General features: G+C 41.1%; 1 pseudogene; it reads right to left on the minus strand.

The window, feature by feature from the left end:
* Positions 1-6,938: 6,938 nt before the first annotated feature.
* LOC149026508 (uncharacterized) overlaps positions 6,939-20,241 on the minus strand; it is a 33,656-nt pseudogene continuing 20,353 nt past the window's right edge.

Consider the following 20,241-nt stretch of genomic DNA (forward strand, 5'->3'; position numbering starts at 1 on the left):
CTTGTCTCTCATGATCTTTCTAAGGATTAATGGCTAATGCAATGATCTTAACCATGATCATTGCAAGCTTTTGAAGGAATCATGATCAAACCATGATCTAGTCTTTGTTTATCTTTTGATTTGAATTCTGATCTCCTTAGATCTACTATATTGATCATGTTAGTAGTCAATTGCTGTGTTTTCCTTTCATGATCCATGACCTATCAATCTCTAGTTGTTTCTCTTCTACCATACCATGTTTTCTTCATGAATCATGATAATTACATATATGGTAGGTTTTGTTTCCTTATTTAGATTTATGCTCTTAGGTCTATTTTCTTGAAGATCTAAGTATGCTTTTCATGATACCTTTACCTGAATCATTGATTCATCCTCCTATTGTTCTTGCCTTTGATTTCTATCTTGAATTCTTCAAGAACCATGATTGATCTAATTATGGTAACTTTTTGTTTCCTAATTTGTATCTTGATGACTTGATTTGATTAGTGTTTTGAGATCCCTTATATGTTAGGATACTACTAATGTAGTTTACCCCTTGATTAGTACCCTTTTGAACCACCAAATTCGGATTTTATATCTCAAAACTCTGATTTTATAGGTTATCGTCGCATTGGTCGATTGATTGGTCGATCGGACGATCGACCAATCCACTCAACCAATGAGTACAAGCAACTCAGAATTGGTCTGTTTTGGATGTTTTGGTATCTTTTCTGTTAGGGATCTTTCCTAATATGTTGTATACACTTGTTTAGGACCTTCTTCTCAAGTTTGTCAAGATCTTACTTGATTTCTTAGGATTCCTTTGCGAGTTATAAAAGGTAAGGATGGTTACTTCTTTAACAACATAAATTGCATATCTTAGTTTCTATATTTGAATCTTGTTAAGTTATTTCTTTAATTAGATTCTTATAATGTTATACTACTGTGGTATTGTCTTGATATCAGTAGCATTACTTATTTATATTGAATTGACTCATGTATGATTTACTTACCAGTTATATACAAGTTGATTGTAATTATTGATTTCTTTCCATATATGAAGTTACCATATATGTGATGTTATGAATTGATGCTTGTGTATGCTTAAGTATGGTTTGGAAAGGAGAGGTGTCCTTTTGACACTTCTGTCCTTGGACAACTACGGGAATATTATGGGATGTTTCCGGAGATGCCCTCTGGACACCTTCCTAAACTGTTGGATGACATATCTAGGACTGTCTAGTAGTGTTGGGCTAGGATGTCCCGTTATGTCAGACCCTAATCGGAGGGGTATTGAGACCGAACGACCCGTGGTAGCAATGGGGATTCATGGGCGCTCAAGACCGGTAACCAACCCGTGAGAGGACAGGAATCACATTGTGGGGGCCATTTATTGGAGGGTTGCATATGGATAGACTTGGGCTCACGGGCGCTCAAGACCGGTAACCAACCCGTTAGGGGACGTGAGAGCTTCCCGTTTACCATATGTGGATGACCAATAGGGTTGATGAGTCCGTAGTCAGGGACTATGAGGACTCTAGTGTGAAGGATACCGGAAAGGATCGTCAAGGACGAGGAATGGACGTATCTGGATCTGACTTGATGTAACTAAGTAGAAGACTTGCATTTGGCTAGGCTTTACCCTTACATGCGCCGGTACTTAGACCAATGGTTATGTGAGAGAGTGGTGACCTATACCCCCAGGCATGGAATGTCCCGAGGGATGCCGGACCCATTACCAACTGAGGATGAGTGATTGAGACTTTCCTAAAGAAGTACGGTGCTATGACTTAAAGCATGTCTGCCAATAGAGACCAACATATATAGAGTTAGATTCATACATTCATAGTTTGTCTCATACCATATTGCATCTATGTTTGTTTTGTAATCCTGCCATTTATGTTATTATGGATTTAACTGCCTTACTGAGTTTCTTTGAAACTCATTCCTTTATTGTACAATGTTTGTTAGACTATTCTACAGGTTCTGAATATCATGACGGCCCGCATGAAGAAGCGCAAGGAGAAGAGGCATATCTCCAGGAAGGTGATTGCGGTTACAACAATTACACTAAAGATCCCGCGAGTGGTTATACTCCGTACGATGCTTAGTCCGACCATAGAGTGGAAGCGCCCTTGTGCTGTTTATGAGATTTATACTTATAGGGATGTTGTCTATAAAGTTGAGAACAATTTAGTTACCTATTGTACCTGCTATTGGGATTAGATTCTATCTTGTTTATTCTCTTTTAGAACTACTTTTCCGCTGGTTGTAGAGTGGGATTTCGCCTCACTTTACTTATCTGATTTAGACACTCTGATTATATCTAGTACTCTGATTTATATATGATTCATTCTTTCCTTATTTGGATCTATGGTTTATCTTCCGCACTTTTATTATTATTGTTCATGATTATGTTATTGTTTATGTGGGAGGTTGATTACTCGATACCTGATCTTCGGGCTGTGGATCACACTCTCGGGTATGCCAGATAGGGTACCGGCTGGGAGGATGTGACATTATTGGTTTGACCAAGCCTTGGTTGAACCATATTGAACTTGGTTGGTTCGGTTCTTCTTTGGTCAACCTAGGTAGGTCTATTATGAATCGTCCACATCACACTGTTTAGTAGATTATCCTCCCCATCTCATCTTTGACTTCAACTTCTACTTCTTCTTTACCCTTGTATTATGAAGTTCTTTTAATATTATGAAATGGGTCAACTTTGTAGCCTAAAATCAATCTTGTAGAAAACCCTAAAATTAGCTCTCCAATTGAAAACCCAGGTATTAGATCCCAAAGCCCTAGACTAAATCTAAGACTGCATTTGGTTTTGTAGTTCTATAGAATCGGATTTCAGGGAGTCATGATTCCAAGTAAGAAAAACTATTTGGTTCAAAATTGACTCGTAATCCACATGATTCCATAGAATCAAGTTGTCACACCCCACCCAGCCGAATCCGATTTGATATAGTTGTGATACACCACAAGACCTAGGTTCAGTGACAACTCCATACAACATGTGATATAGTAAAATCAAATGGACAAGAATAAATCAAGTTTCAAATATAAAGTTATCAAATCTGAAATAATGATTACAAACATCAATTACTTCAAATCGAAAGGTATAACATCAGAGTTTTGAAAAGAAAAGAGGATAGTTTCTTCGCAGTGGAAAATAAACTAAACCAATTCTCTAATGGAATCCAACCACATAAGAACAATCTTGGCGTTGGCATGAAGCTCCATACGAGTCTACATCTTCTTCAGTTGCTCCCTTGAGAAAGTCTGCCGGCGACGAATCCTCCACTTGGGAAGAGTCCTCATAACCTACAATATATTCTAATAAAAACATATATATAAAAATGAATGAGTTCAACAGAACTCAGTGAAGTCAACTCAACATCATATCATGCATTCGTTCACAAGATTCCACACCACACATAAAACATGAAAGGAATGATGTAATTAATGATAATGATATGATGTATGATGATTATAATATTATGCTCCTAACTCTATCATGAAGTCTCTATGGTAGACACGCATTAAGTTTATACACCAATCTCCTTTGGGCGGTCTCAGTCACTCTCCCTCAACAAGAGACGTCTATTGAGTTCTCTGCGGTTGTTGGGTAAAGCCCTATCAAGCCATGGTTGGAGTATAGGTCACCACTCTCTCACATCACCGTTTGGTATGAGATTTGGCCTGTGTCAAGGATAATCCTAGGCCCAATACAAAGTCATACGGTCTCGTACTACATATGGTCCGGATATCTCCCCTCATGCCTAGTGCCCTTTTGGTTCGATACCTTCCCACCTATGAATGAAATCCTCAAGGGAGGCATCTGTTGGACCACATTCCTTAACCCAACGGTCATCCACATATAATGGACATGATGCTCTCCATGTCCTCTCATGGGTTGGTTACCGGTCTTGAGCGCCCAGGAGCCCTTATCTATTATATGCAACCCTACCTCTCTATGATGATAGTGGGCCTACTTGACACTCAGGACTCAGCATTTAACATCACAGGTTAACATGTTTCAATACCCCTACCGGAAGGGTAGTAGTACTCATGAGGTCACCAAAAACTTCTAGACATGCCCTAGGTATGTCAACTGGTAATTAGGAAAAACGCCAAGGGGCACAATAGGAATGCTTCCCATACCACCTCCTCCGGTGTCCAAGGATAGAAACGCTAAAAGGGCATCCCCCATTCCCCAATCACAATCTAGGCAATCACATAAGGTCACTAGGGTAATGGGCGAACCCACAACCCTAGTTAGCAACATAAAATAAAAGGAGTAATCTATCAAAATCATCCATATATGTTCATATCAATAATTTAAGATTTAAAATGTAAAAGAAAAACTCAATCCATCCAATCTCATCCATCTCTTACATTCTCATATCACCATTCAAAGAATATTGAAAAATAGAAGTAAACATATTTTCTTACCTTTCATTCGTGCAAAGTCCCACATATAATCACAAGATAATAAATGCTAAAGCAAGGCAAGATATTAATAATGAAAATTAATTAATATAATTAAACATGCAAGATAATGTTAAGTATATTCCTCACCTTTCTAGTTAGTATAAGCTCTCCAAAGTTCCATAAAGTCACACTCACAAGTCGGTGATTATAATCAAAATAAACCTTATCATATAAGAAGATTAATAGACACAAATTATAAATCAATTGGGCTTTAATAGAGTTCCCAAAATCACCCAACAAAAGCCTAATATGTCAACTAGGTTCAAACCCGCCGTTCTCAATCTAGTTTCGACAAAAATCAATATTTCACCATCGATTCAAAGTTGAATCGAAACAAAAATTTGGAAATGTCTAATTGGCAGCAATAGGGTCCTAAGGAGACCTTCAGTTTGATGTAATTCGTTCTAGATCAAAAACCCCTAAATTTGGCTCTCTGAATCTCCCGCGGGCATCTTGAAGAGTCAAAATCTTAAATCGTTCACAATGATTAGCACAAACCACTTCTAAACTAATGAGAAACATAAATATAACTAAACACAAGCATTCAATAGACCTAACATGCATTAACTACCCAAATTTATCATTTATTGTGAATAACACCTTACAAAACCAAGCTTAAAGAAGAAGGTTTAATGATTATCATCGTTTCTAACGATTTCGCTAAGATTTGGGTGTTGGCATGCTTCCGAATGGTTAAAATCCCTTCCTTCCCTTGGTTTCTCCTCCTCCTTTAGCCTCAGCCTTGGACAAGCATTGTAAAATGTGAGTGAGAGAATAGGAACTCAAAATTGCGTTTTAAACAGTAAAAACCCGATTCTGCCCCGAAATTGGAAAATGGGTGGGGGGTTGGGGCGGTTGAATGGTCCCACCCAACCCGTGCATGTTGACCCCTCACATGGACTCCGATTTCGGTGATTTTTGGTTTGATGGAAAGGTCTTTCGACGATCTACGTTGGGCATCTTAATCTCATCAATCGGACTCTCCATCTCCAATCTATGGACATGCCAAAACCGCCCTTTTAACACCATCATGATTAATCTTCTCTCTTCTCTTAAACTCTAGGAGAGTTGTTAAGTCATCATTAGGTCCATCCACCAACATTGGGTCCATTTCCGAACCTTCGGGCTCAACATGAATGGCCCATAGTTGCCGCTGACTCGAGGCCCGGGTTATCGGTCTTGAAACCACGGGTTAAAGGGGTAGAAATCCGGGGGATTTCACATTCTTCCCCCCTTAAAAGAAATTTCATCCTCGAAATTGATGTACTTGAGGCGCCAAAAAGGATAGGATATTTCGCTCGCATTTCATCTTCTTTCTACCACAAGGCTTCTTCAACTGTGTGGTTCTTCCACCTAACCTTTACCAATGGAATGGTTCGATTCCAGAGTTGCTTGTCCTTTTGGTCCAATATCTCAGCAGCCTTTTCTTCATAAGACAAATCCACACTCAATCCTTCAGGTTCTTGTGGTAACAGGTGTTCCAGGTTCTCTATGCATTAACGAAGCATTGAGACATGGAATACATTGTGTACACCTGCCAAAGATGTCGGAAGTACCAACTGATATGCAACCGGTCCCACTTTCTCTATAATCTCAAAAGGACCAATATATCTTGGACTTAGCTTCCCCTTGATGTTGAACCTCATCACACCTCTCATTGGTGAGACCTTCAGAAAGCCCTTTCTCCTACTCAAAATTCAAGGTTTGTCCTCCTTTGGTCTGCCTAAGATTTCTATCTAGACTGCACTGCCTTGATTCTTTCCCTAATCAAATCCACCATATTTCCAGTGGCTTCTATCAATTCAAGGCCCAAAACTCTTTGTTCTCCAGCTTCATCCCAATAGAGGGGAGTTCTACATGTCCGTCTGTATGAAGCCTTGAAATGTGCCATGCCAATGGTAGACTGGTAGCTGTTGTTGTAAGCAAACTCCACCAATGCTAAGTGTTCATCCCAACTTCCACTCTTGTCAACTACACAAGCATGAAGCATGTCCTCCAAGATTTGGATGGTTCTTTCAGATATCCATCCATTTGGGGATGATGAGTTGTGCTCAAATTCAATTGGGTACCCAAAGCTTTTTGCAGACTCCTCCAAAATCTCATTTTTAAGATCTTCATTTGCCGTTACACACATTCTTCCGCTGTACATTAGAGCATTATCGGAAAATAAAGAGAAATTAATTACCTCTTGAGGATCTGAAGGAATCTTCTCTAGCTTCTCTTGCAACAAGGGATCCGAGGGCTGCAAGGTAATGATTCTATTCTAAGGGTAGACTTGCTATAAAAGTAGCAAGAATTACATTAGAACCTTCTGGAAAAATCTCCAATTCCAACTCCATGATGGAGTTCAACAAAGGCTTGCTAAGTGCATTAAGATCAATCACTTCTCTAGTGCTCTTCCTGCTCAAAGCATCGGCTACTACATTTGCTTTACCCGGATGGTATTGGATATCACAATCCTAATCCTTCACTAGCTCCAACCACCGACGTTGTCTAATATTCAACTCCTTCTGGGTGAAGAAGTACTTCAGGCTTTTATGGTTGGTGAAAATGACTATCTTCTCTCCATAAAGGTAGTGGTGCCATATCTTCAAAGCGAAGACTACCGCTGCCAACTCAAGGTCATGAGTGGGATAGTTGTGTTCATACTCCTTGAGTTGCCGTGATGCATATGCTACCACTTTCCCGTGCTGCATCAATAGACAACCAAGACCGGTCTTCAATGCATCAATGTAAACTGTTATCCCTCCAGAATTATCGAGTACAGTCAAGACTGGTGCATTGGTCAACCTCTTCTTCAACTCTTGGAAGTTCCTTTCACATGACTCACTCCACACGAACTTCACACCTTTCCTTGTCAACCTTGTCATTGGGACGGATAACCTAGAGAAATTCTCAATGAATCTTCTATAGTATCCCGCAAGTCCTAAGAAACTTCTAATTTCAGTAAACGACATGGGTTGATCCCAATCTGCCATTGCCTTGACCTTATCTGGATCCACTTTGATTCCATCCACAGATACAACATGACCCAAGAACACTACTTGTGAAAGCCAAAACTCACACTTGGAAAACTTCATATATATAACTTCTTTTCTCTAAACCTTTGCAAAGCAAACCTCAAGTGTTGGACATGCTCTTTCTCATCCTTAGAATAAATCAAGATGTCATCAATGAAAACTATGATAAATTTATCTAAGACATCATGAAATATCCTATTCATCAAATCCAAGAAAGTGGCTGGTGCATTAGCAAGGCGTCCAAGTGATGTCAGTCGGCCTTACAAATTCCATCAATTCTCGGTAGAGGATACTTATTCTTGATGGTAAGCTTCTTCAACTCTCTATAGTCGATACACAACCTCATGCTTCCAACCTTCTTCTTAATGAACAACACTGGAGCTCTCCAATGAGATACACTAGGTTGGATGAAACCTCTCCCTAGCAACTCATTTTACTGGCCTTGAAGTTCTTTCAACTCCATGGGTGCCATCTTGTATGGAGCTTTGGACACCAGTGTTGTGAAACCCAGCCCTGACCCTAATCCGGAAACTTTGTTATTTGTAGGACCAGTGACCCGAAGTAAGGCAAGAAGTCATCTTTGGGCCATTTCTGTTGAAGATTTGATGGCTGGATTGGAATCCATGAGTGTTGATGCCAGTGTCCGAATGGTGGAAACTGCACCCGGATGAAGATTGGATTAGTTGATGGTCTTGGAGTGGTCTCTGTATTGATTCAAAGGCATTTCTAACTCCTAGGTATGTCACTCTAGGTGTGTGCAAAACCCCTTGATGTTTGGACTTGATCTGAGCCTTCAATTCCCTGTTTTGAAGTTGTTGTCTTGATTGGTCGACTCATTGGTCGATTGGACCAATCAATCGACCAATTGATTCTGTTTTTGAAATTTGAATCCTGTCTCTTCTATTTAAGTCTAATCTCGGGAATACTCCACCTCCTCTGCCTCCTAAGCCTCTGGAATGAGCTAGAACCCTAATCTAACCCATTCCCTTGCATTCTTTGGTGATCTCTCGCAAAGACTTGAAGAATTCTTCATCCTCCTACAGCAAAGGTATGATTTCACTCACTCTCTCTTCTACCTCTGATTTTCTTTCTTTAATTCTGTTCTTCGTTGAGATCAGGAAGAAGATGATGCACTCTTGCAACCATCTATTCCATGATCTCATCAAGATCTTTAAGATCCATGATCATCATCATGATCTTAACCTCAGCCAGTGGAATCTTCGAAACCCTAACCCTAATCCTTTGAAACCCTAACCTGTGAGATCGTCTGGAGAGCTTTTGGTAACCTCCCTTGTGAAGGAAAATCTTCTTGGGTAATATTGTGTTAACCTAAACTTCATCATTGAATGACCCTTCTTGTTATTTTTGGCTAACAATTTATCTCCCTTCATCCAGAACTCTCAATTATTTCCGAGGGAACCAAAAAGGGTAAAACCCTAATTCTTGGGTAAGATCAAGAACCTCTAGTTTGATCATGGTAACCCAATCAATGTGTTTTCTTTACTATATCTGTAATCCTCATATCCTAATTCTTGAATCTTTGATTATAATATTTTTCTCTCATAATCTATGTTTAACCTAGTAGGTTAACCTTTGTGTTCCTAGGTTATAATTTGGGAACTTGATTTGATTTATGATTTGATATCCTCTATACCCTAGAATACTACCATGATAATTCCCCTCTAATTTGTACCCTTTTGAACCATCGAATTCGGTTCTGGATTCTCAAAATTCGGATTCTTGCAGGCCACTGTCTGCATTGGTCGACTCATTGGTCGACTGGTCCAGCAGACCAATCAATTGACCAATGAGTACAGCAACCTCAATCTTGGTCTGTTTCGATTGATTTATGATCTTTTCCTTTATGCATCTTTCCTAACATGTTGTGTGCACTTGTTTAGGACTGTCTTTTCAGGTTTAGTCAAGATCATACTTGATTCTTTAAGATCCCATCCAAGTTAGAAGGTAAGGACAGTTAATTCCTTAACTACATAGATTGCTTGTTCTCTGGTTTCTACTTTATGAAACTATGAGATTACCTACTGTTGTTGTATTTTAATTCTGATCTCCTACTATGGGAACAGTAGCACTTGTTTATATCATCTTTTTCATTATTCATGTTATATGAATTACTTATTATTGCTTAGTCTGATTTTGTTTTTACATTCTCTTTTATATGATGAACTACTGGTTGTGTATGTCATGACTGATCTGAGAATGTGTTTGATTAAGTTTGGTTTGGGATTGGGAGGTGTCCTTTTGACACTTCTGTCCTTGGACATTATCGGAAATAGTATGGGATGTTTTCGGGGTTGCCCATCGACACTTTCCCGAATCAATGGTTGTTATACCTAGGGATGTCTAGCAGTGTTTGGCTAGGATATACCCCTGTTATATCAGACCCGATTCGGAAGGGTATTGAGACCGAACGACCCGTGGTAGCAATGGGGATTCACGGGCGCTTAAGACCGGTAACGACCCGTGAGAGGACGGGAATCACATTGTGGGGGCCATTTATTGGAGGGTTGCATATGGCTAGACTTGGGCTCATGGGCGCTCAAGACCGGTGAAATGATCCGTGAGGGGACACGAGAGCTTCCCGTTTACCATATGTGGATAACCAATAGGGTTGATGAGTCTGTAGTCAGGGACTATTAGGACTCTAGTGGAAAGGATACCGGAAAGGATCGTCAGGGACGAGGAATGGAAGTATCTAGACCTGAGTTGATAGAATGGAAGTATCTGGACCTGAGTTGATGTAACTGACTAGATGACTTGCATTGGGCTAGGTTTTTCCTTGACATGCGCCAGTACTTATGCCAAATGGTTGTGAGAGAGTGTGTTGACTTAACCCCTACCATGGTTTGTCCGAGAGGGATGCAGGACCCATTACCAACCGGCTGCCCAAGATACCTTAAATGGTTGATGGAACCCAAGATATCTTATATGGTTGAGGGTGTGAGCGGACCTTCCCAAAGAAGTACGGTGCTATGACTTAATGCATGTCTACCATAGAGACCAGCATACATAGAGTTAGATGCATTCACACTTTATCTGTTTCATACTGCATTGCATCATGTTATGTTTTGCCACATGTTATCTATGATGTTATGGATTAACTACCTTACTGAGTTTCTTCGAAACTCATTCCTTTTTGTATATTCTTTGTTTAGATTATCCTGCAGATACAGATTATTATGACGAGCAGTACAGTGAAGCGCAATCCAATGAAGCGTATTACACGCAAGGTGCTGGCGACTATCAAGATTACTCTGATGATCCCCCGGCGGATCAAGCTGCGTACTACTTTTGAAAACAACATAGAGTTAGAACGGATTCATTGGATTGACGAAGTCCATACTTATGAAGACGTTATCTATAAACTAGAAGACGCTTGATCTTAGTTTATTTCTTAGTACATTTGTTTCAGTTGTAATTCCTTTTGACTTTCATACTACGTTCCGCTATTTTGGTGAAGTGAGTTTCCGCCTCACTTTACTCCTTTTTGATATCATTGGATATCCGGTATCTTTTCCGCACTCTGATTATACTGATTATTCATTTTTGTTTTGAACCTTGTTTATAATATTAAACCTTGATTAATTCCTGTTTATGATTATGTTATTGTATATGTGGGAGGATGATTTCCTCGATACTTGATCTTCGGGGCTGTGGATCACTCCCTGGGTATGCCAGTTAGGGTACTAGCTGGGGGGATGTGATAGAATGGTATTAGAGCCCAAAGTTCAAGGAAATCCTAACCACAGAAAACAGTAACAGAACATTCCTGAGTCATAGATCCAGAAGTGACTCATCTACTCTTAGAAGTGAATAATAGAACACTTGGACTAGAAACTATTAATGAAGCATAATTGAATACTTCTGAATAATGCACATTAATTATACTTAAACAATTGTCACTTAAGGCAATAAAAGAAAAGTGCATAATACACAATAATAAAGTGAAACAAAGAGAACTTCATTAACTTTAAGAAAAGTTTTACAACGACTACATCTGAAAAGCATAAAAGAAAATCCTAGTACAGTCTATCTAGGTGGTCTCCTCTGATCTCTGTAAGCTCGGAACTCCTCTGAAAGCTTAGTCACCAGATACTCTATCCTATCCTGTCGTGACTCCATCCTCTCATATAGCTGCTCCTTTCTGACCTCCATCCTCTCAAGCATGGAAGTCATCGATCTCATCTGTGCACTGAGATCCGAAGTCTCTGGAACCGCATGAGAAGGACCACCTATCTCGAAGTGCGAGGTAGGGAAATCGTGATGCTCCGGCACAGTCTCGTGCATCTCAGTATCATCTCCGGCCTGATCATCATAACTGTCAGGACCGATATCCTCTCCACCATCCTCTGACTCTTGCTCATCCTCTGTCTCATCATCCTCCTCACCCTCTAGACCAGGAGATCTCACTGTCTGTGTCAGTCCCATCTGACGTACCATCCTAGTCCCCATGACGTATCCTCGTGGACCAGTGTCCACTGGTGTATCCTCGAAACTGACCTCGAAATGCCTGAAGATCAAAGTCAGTAACCTCCCATAGCAAAGATTCCGCATGCTAGGCCGCAGAACCAGATCCAGCATGACCTGCTGTATGATGTAGGAAAGGTCAATCTCGAAGCATGTAAATCCGATAGATGATTATGGCCTCCATCACTGTAACCCTATGGTGATGTCCAGCCTTCGACATGATGTTTCGACCGACTATGCTACCGATAACTCGTGCAAGAATCGTCATCTGTCCGCTGTTCCTAGGAGTGAAGCACCGGCGGCTGTCCCACAGTGTGTTGCATATCTCGCGCAACTCAAATGGCATCAAGTAGCTATCTATATCTGCTCCTGCAGGTATCCATACTGTAAAACCCAGCCCTAACCTCGACCCGGAAACCTTGTTATTTGTAGGTCCGATGACCCGAAGTAAAGTAAGAAGTCAGCTTTGGGCCATCCCAGTGGAGGACTTGGTGTCTGGCTTTGAATCCATGAAAGTTGATGATGAAGTTCTATTTATGGAAACTGAATCCTGATGAAGATCTGATTAGTTGATGGATTTGGAGTGCTCTCTATCTTGGTTTGAAGGCATTTCTACCTATTAGGTAAGTCACTTGACTTGTGTGCAAAACCCCTTTAGGATTGGATTTGATCTGGGCCTTCAATTCCCTGTTTTGGACTTCTTTGTCCGCATTGGTCGACTGATTGGTCGATCGGGGCCGATCGACCAATCCACTCGACCAATGAGTGCTGTCTTTGGCAATTAGGTTGTTCTTGCTCTATTTAAGTCCAATCTCGAGTCCACTTCGTATTTGCTGCCTCCAAACTCTCTGGAACGAAACAAAGACCTCTGCAAGTCATCTCCCTTGCATCCTTGGTGCTTTCTTGACGGATCTTCGTCGAAACTCTTCTTTTTGCATCAAAAGGTATGTCTACTCTCTTTTCTTCTCCTCCATCTTTGTTTTTCTTTCCTTTTTGAGTTGAGACAGTAGAAGAGATGCTGCATTCTCTGTTGCAAACATCTCTGAACATGTTCTCATGATCATCCTAAGGATTTGAGGCTAGAACAATGATCTTAACTATGATCATTGCAAGCTTTTGAGGGAATCATGATCAAACCATGATCTAATCTTTGTTAAACTTCTGATTTGAATTCTGATCTCTTTGGATCTTCTATATTGATCATATTAGTAGTTAATTACTGTGTTTTCCTTCCATGATCCATAATCTATAAATTTCTAGTTGTTCTCTTCTACCATACTATGTGTTCTTCATGATGCATGGTAGTTACATATATGGTAGGTTTTATTTCCTTATTTAGATTTATGCTTCTAAGCCTTGTTCCTTGAAGATCTAAGTATGTTTTCATGACACCTTTACCTGAAGCAATGATCCATCCTCCTATTGTTCTTGTCTTTGTTTTCTATTTCAAATTCATCAAGATCCATGGTTGATCTAATTATGGTAACTTTTTGTTTCCTAATTTGGATCTTGATATCTTGATTTGATTGGTGTTTTGAGGTCCCCTATATGTTAGAATACTACTGATGTAGTTTACCCCTTGATTAGTACCCTTTTGAACCACCAAATTCGGATTTCATATCTTAAAACTCTGTTTTTTTAGGCTATCGTCTCGCATTGGTCGATTGATTGGTCGATTGGACCTAGTCGACCAATCCACTCGACCAATGAGTACAAGCAACTCCGAATTGGTCCGTGTTGGATGTTTTGGTATCTTTTCTGTTAGGGATCTTTCCTAATATGTTGTATATACTTGTTTAGGACCTTCTTCTCAAGTTTGCCAAGATCTTACTTGATTTCTTAGGATTCCTTTGCGAGTTATAAAAGGTAAGGATGGTTATTTCCTTAATTACATAGATAGCATGAATCTAGTTTCTATATTTGAATATCATAGATATGATTCCTAAATTAGATTCTTACAATGATATACTACTGTTGCATAACTTTGATTACAGTAGCATTACTTATTCATATTGAATTGACTCATGTATGATTTACTTACCAATTATATACAAGGTGATTGCAATTATTGATTTCTTTCCATATATGAGGTTACCATATATGTGATGATATGAATTGATGCATGTGTATGCTTAAGTATGGTTTGGAAAGGAGAGGTGTCCTTTTGACACTTCTGTCCTTGGACTACTACGGGAATATTATGGGATGTTTCCGGAGATGCCCTCTCGGACACCTTCCTAAACTGTTGGATGACATATCTAGGATTGTCTAGTAGTGTTTGGCTAGGATGTCCTGCTATGTCGACCCTAATCGGAGGGGTATTGAGACCGAACGACCCGTGGTAGCAATGGGGATTCATGGGCGCTCAAGACCGGTAACCAACCCGTGAGAGGACAGGAATCACATTGTGGGGGCCATTTATTGGTAGGGTTGCATATGGTTAGACTTGGGCTCACGGGCGCTTAAGACCGGTAACCAACCCGTGAGAGGACGTGAGAGCTTCCCGTTTACCATATGTGGATGATCAATAGGGTTGATGAGTCCGTAGTCAGGGACTATGAGGACTCTAGTGTGAAGGATACCGGAAAGGATCGTCGGGGACGAGGAATGGAAGTATCCGGATCTGACTTGATGTAACTAAGTAGAAGACTTGCATTTGGCTAGGTTTTACCCCGACATGCGCCAAGTACTTATACCAAATGGTTGTGAGAGAGTGTGTTGACTTAACCCCCCGCCATGGTTTGTCCCGAGGGATGAAGGACCCATTACCAATCGGCTGCTCAAGATCGGTGAAATGATCCGTGAGAGAATCCAAGATATCTTAAATGGTTGAGGATGTGAGTGGACTTTCCTAAAGAAGTACGGTGCTATGACTTAAAGCATGTCTCGCCAATAGAGACCAGCATACATAGAGTTAGATTCATTCATTCATTGCTTGTCTCATATCATATTGCATTTATGTTTGTTCTGGAATCCCGCCATTTATGTTATTATGGATTTTAATCGCTTTACCGAGTTTCTTTGAAACTCATTCCTTTATTGTACAATGTTTGTTAGACTATCCCGCAGGTACCGAGTACTATGACGGTCCCTATGAAGAAGCGCAAGGCGAAGAGGCATATCTCCAGGAAGGTGATTGCGGTTACCACAATTACTCTGAAGATCCCGCGAGTGGTTATGCTCCGTACGATGCTTAGTCCGACCATCGAGTGGAAGCGTCCTTGTGCCATTTATGAGATTTACACTTATAAGGATGTTGTCTATAAAGTGGAGAACAATTTAGTTACCCAATGTATTAGCTACTGGGATTAGATTTTATTTAGTTTATTCTCTTTAGAGCTACTTTTCCGCTGGTTGTAAAGTGGGATTTTTGCCTCACTTTACTTATCTGTTTGATACTCTGATTACATCTATTATTTCGATTCATTTATGATTCATTCTTTCTTTATTGGATCTATGGTTTATCTTCCGCACTTTTGTTATGATTGTTCATGATTATGTTATTGTTTATGTGGGAGGTTGATCACTCGATACCTGATCTTCGGGCTGTGGATCACACTCTCGGGTATGCCGGATAGGGTACCGGGCTGGGAGGGCGTGATGATTGGTATCGAGCCCAAGGTTCGAGGAGATCCTAACCACAAAAGACAACAACTGAACATTCCCGAGTCATTGATCCGAAATGACTCTTCTACTCTTAGAAGTGAATAATAGAACACCGAATTAGAAACTTGACCTTTGAGGCATAACGGAACATTTCCGAATAACATACCATAATTATACTTGAACAAATGTCACTAATGCAAGGAAAAGAAAAGTGCATAACATACAATAATTAAGTGAAACAGAATGAACTTCATTAATTTCAAAGGTTTCTTTTTACAACGATTACATCCGAAATGCATAAATGGAAATCCTAAGGTACAGTCTATCTAGGTGATCTTCTCGATCTCTCGTATGCTCTCGAACTCCTCCGCTAGCCGAGTCACCCGATGCTCTATCCTATCCCGTCGTGACTCCATCCTCTCGTACATCTGCTCCCGTCCGACCTCCATTCTCTCTAGCATGGAAGTCATCGATCTCATCTGTGCTCCAAGATCTGAAGTCTCCGGAACCGCATGTGAAGGGCCACCGCCTCGAAGTGTGATGAAGGAAACTCGTGATGCACCGTGCTCAGCCTCGTGCATATCTCGCATCATCTCGGCCCGATCATCACTATCAGGACCGATATCCTCTCCTCCATCCTCCGACCCCCGATCCTCATCCTCTCGATTCATCATCATCCTCACCCTCCGGACCAGGAGATCTCTCCGATCGCTGTAGTCTCATCCGACGAATGGTCCGAGTCCCAATAGAGTATCCCCGTGATCCAGTGTCCACCGGTGTATCCTCGAAACTCACCCCGAAATGCCCGAAGATCAAAGTCGTAGCCTCCCATAGCAAAGGTTCCGCATGCTAGGCCGCAGAACTAAGTCCAAGCATGACCCGCTGAATGATGTAGGAGAGATCGATCTCGAAGCCCATGTAGATGCGGTAGATGACTAAGGCCTCCATCACCGTGACCCGATGGTGATGGCCGGCTTTCGGCATAATGTTTCGGCCGACTATGCGACCGATAATCCGTGCAGAATCCGTCATCCGTCCGCTGGTCCACGGTGTGAAGCATCGACGGCTATCCCATAGCGTAGAGCATATCTCGCGTAGCTCGTACGGCATCGGATGGCTGTCCGGATCTGCTCCCGCAGGTATCCACACACACCGCTGTGGATAGTAAGGAACCCTGCAAGATCTCAGCCAGTGTCCGGGTAGAGAAGCGAATCCGAGTCCGGAAGACCCCGCTCCTAAGGACAAGTCTAAGTGGATGTCCTTGGCCTCGAGCCTCCTCCTCCGTGTAAGTAAGGTTGCTAAAGAACAACCTCACTAGTTCCGGGTATACCGGCAGATCCTCGGTGAAGAGATGAGTCCACCGCAATGTGTCGAACCTCTCGCCGAATCCTAAAGGCTCTCGAGCTGGCGTAAGTGAAGTAGACGTCCCATCTCGATATTGCAAGAGGCGAAGTAGGCCTCGTACGAGAACTCGGCCCGAGGTGTGTCAAACATGTCCGGTCTCCTAACCTCCCGTCTAGGCTCGAAGGAACCCGACCTCTCGCCCCTAGGAGCACCTACAATGCGACCACGACCTCTACCTCGTCCTCGCCCTCCCCTTTGCATAGTGTATCTGTGAAAGAGACAAGAGACAATTCCAGTTAGTGCTATCTTAAGATTTGAGCCAAAAGGGTATTTTCGTAATTTTCGGAAAATTTCAAATTTGGGGGAAATTTGATTTGAACATACTAGCATGTGCGCAATACTTGGAATTTCATGTCTATGAAGTTTGTTTGATGAAAATCGATCGAAAACTTGGATTAAAGCGAAAAATTCAGCAAGAAGGAAATTTGGGGATTTTGCAATTTAGGTCAAAATTGGATTTTTAAAAAGTTGAAATTGGTTAAATCAAATTGTATGGACCTATCTACATGTCATCTTGAGCATGTAGCATTTGATCTCGTGCGAAAATTTCAAGCGGTTTGAGAGAAAACGGAATTTTTCTAAAGATATCGATTTCGGTATAAAACTTTGCGAGATGAACACCATTATGTTAAAACTTGTTGTCTATGCATGGCATTGTATTTAAAACTTAGGGAATATGTTTCTAAGCATTCCTAAGCATGATTTCTAGCATTGGATACAAGTAAAGCATGGTTTTATTGAAATGCAAGCATGAGAAGATGAAAATGGAAGAAAGAATGAGAGGTTTACCTTGTTTGTGAAGATGGTGTGTTGTGGTGTTGTTGTTGAAGCACTAAATCACCTCAAGAACACTTGTGAGAACTCTTGGAGACTTTCCCTAGAGCTCTCTCACCTTTGGAAGAAGTTAGAATGAGGTTGGAATGTGAAAGTGAGGCTTATAATGCGAATTTTCGCATTCTGTCTGCATTGGTCGACTCATTGGTCGACTGGGTCATCGACCAATCACTCGACCAATGGTCACAGAGACCTCAATTGTTGTTGAATTTTTGGAAAATGTGATTTTTGCCTTATGGAATATTGTTTGATGACTATATGGATATATTTGAGCATGATTTAAGTTTTCAAATCATTTGGACTTGTGGTTTATGTTGAATCTTCGAAATTCGGTATTTTGATGTTCTCGGTTTTGCAGAATGGTTACTCTGAGAAGTGGGCGTGGTGAATCCAGTGGTCATGGAGGTGGTGAAATACCTCAGGGAGGTGGTGAAGTACCTCATGGAGGTGGTGAGATACCAAATGTTGATCGGGGTACTCATGAGATCCCCGGTGCCCCGAATGTTGGAAGTTTTCGAGATATTGCCAATATTATGGGCAATATGATGCAGCAGACAAGCAGCTCAATTCAACCAGATGTTGGTGGGTTTCATGACTCGCATAATGAGACCCGGGCTGGTGCTAATGTGAATCCTCATGCCGCAGTCCTGAATGCGGGAGGTTTAGCTGGAACTCCTCATACTCCTTTGATGGAGAGTTTTACGAAGATGCAAGTACCAACTTTCACCGGAGTTACCAAGGACCCCTTGTTTCCTAACAAGTGGCTTCGTGAGTTGGAGAAGGCTTTCCGACATCTGCAATGCTCGGAAGCTCGAAGATTTTGTTTGCTTGAATGAAGTTGCAACAAGAAGCCGATGCATGGTGGATCTCCACTCGGCCTGTTTTGGAAGGTTTGCATGCAGGAGTTGTAACTTGGGAGTTATTCAAAGAGGCTTTTTGTATGAACTACTTTCCCGAGGCGGTGAAAGATGCGAAGGAAGCTGAGTTCATGATTCGACTCAAGGAACTCGTCTCGTGTTGGAGTACCAACAGAAGTTCGAGGAGCTTCATTTCTTTGCTCCAGATTCTCCGAAGGATGACCTCGCGAAAGCAAAGAAGTTCTTCAAAGGACTGCGCCCGCCATTAAAGCTTACCTCACGGTCCAGCCTATAGTGAGCTATGCTCAAGTGGTGCGAACTCGAAGAAGTTGGAAGAAACGAGAGAAGGAAAGTGCTCGTGTGCAAAAGCCCTGGCAGTCAAGGAATTCTGGTTTGGTGGATCGTAATGACCGTCGTTTTGTGAGACCTACACCCTACCCCACTCCTACCTTTAGGATTGGATTTGATCTGGGCCTTCAATTCCCTGTTTTGGACTTGTTGCCAAGATTGGTCGACCGATTGGTCGATGGGCCGATCGACCAATCCACTCGACCAATGAGTGCCGTCTTTGGCAATTAGGTTGTTCTTGCTCTATTTAAGTCCAATCTCGAGTCCACTTCGTATTTGCTGCCTCCAAACTCTCTGGAACGAAACAAAGACCTCTGCAAGTCATCTCCCTTGCATCCTTGGTGCTTTCTTGACGGATCTTCGTCGAAACTCTTCTTTTTGCATCAAAAGGTATGTCTACTCTCTTTTCTTCTCCTCCATCTTTGTTTTTCTTTCCTTTTTGAGTTGAGACAGTAGAAGAGATGCTGCATTCTCTGTTGCAAACATCTCTGAACATGTTCTCATGATCATCCTAAGGATTTGAGGCTAGAACAATGATCTTAACTATGATCATTGCAAGCTTTTGAGGGAATCATGATCAAACCATGATCTAATCTTTGTTAAACTTCTGATTTGAATTCTGATCTCTTTGGATCTTCTATATTGATCATATTAGTAGTTAATTACTGTGTTTTCCTTCCATGATCCATAATCTATAAATTTCTAGTTGTTCTCTTCTACCATACTATGTGTTCTTCATGATGCATGGTAGTTACATATATGGTAGGTTTTATTTCCTTATTTAGATTTATGCTTCTAAGCCTTGTTCCTTGAAGATCTAAGTATGTTTTCATGACACCTTTACCTGAAGCAATGATCCATCCTCCTATTGTTCTTGTCTTTGTTTTCTATTTCAAATTCATCAAGATCCATGGTTGATCTAATTATGGTAACTTTTTGTTTCCTAATTTGGATCTTGATATCTTGATTTGATTGGTGTTTTGAGGTCCCCTATATGTTAGAATACTACTGATGTAGTTTACCCCTTGATTAGTACCCTTTTGAACCACCAAATTCGGATTTCATATCTTAAAACTCTCTGTTTTTTTAGGCTTATCGTCTCGCATTGGTCGATCGATTGGTCGATGGACCGATCGACCAATCCACTCGACCAATGAGTACGGCAACTCCGCATTGGTCCGTGTTGGATGTTTTGGTATCTTTTCTGT

Source organism: Hakea prostrata, chromosome 1, assembly GCF_041222555.1.
Source record: "Hakea prostrata isolate BN-2017 chromosome 1, UWA_Hpros_2, whole genome shotgun sequence".
NCBI classification, from domain to species: domain Eukaryota; kingdom Viridiplantae; phylum Streptophyta; class Magnoliopsida; order Proteales; family Proteaceae; genus Hakea; species Hakea prostrata.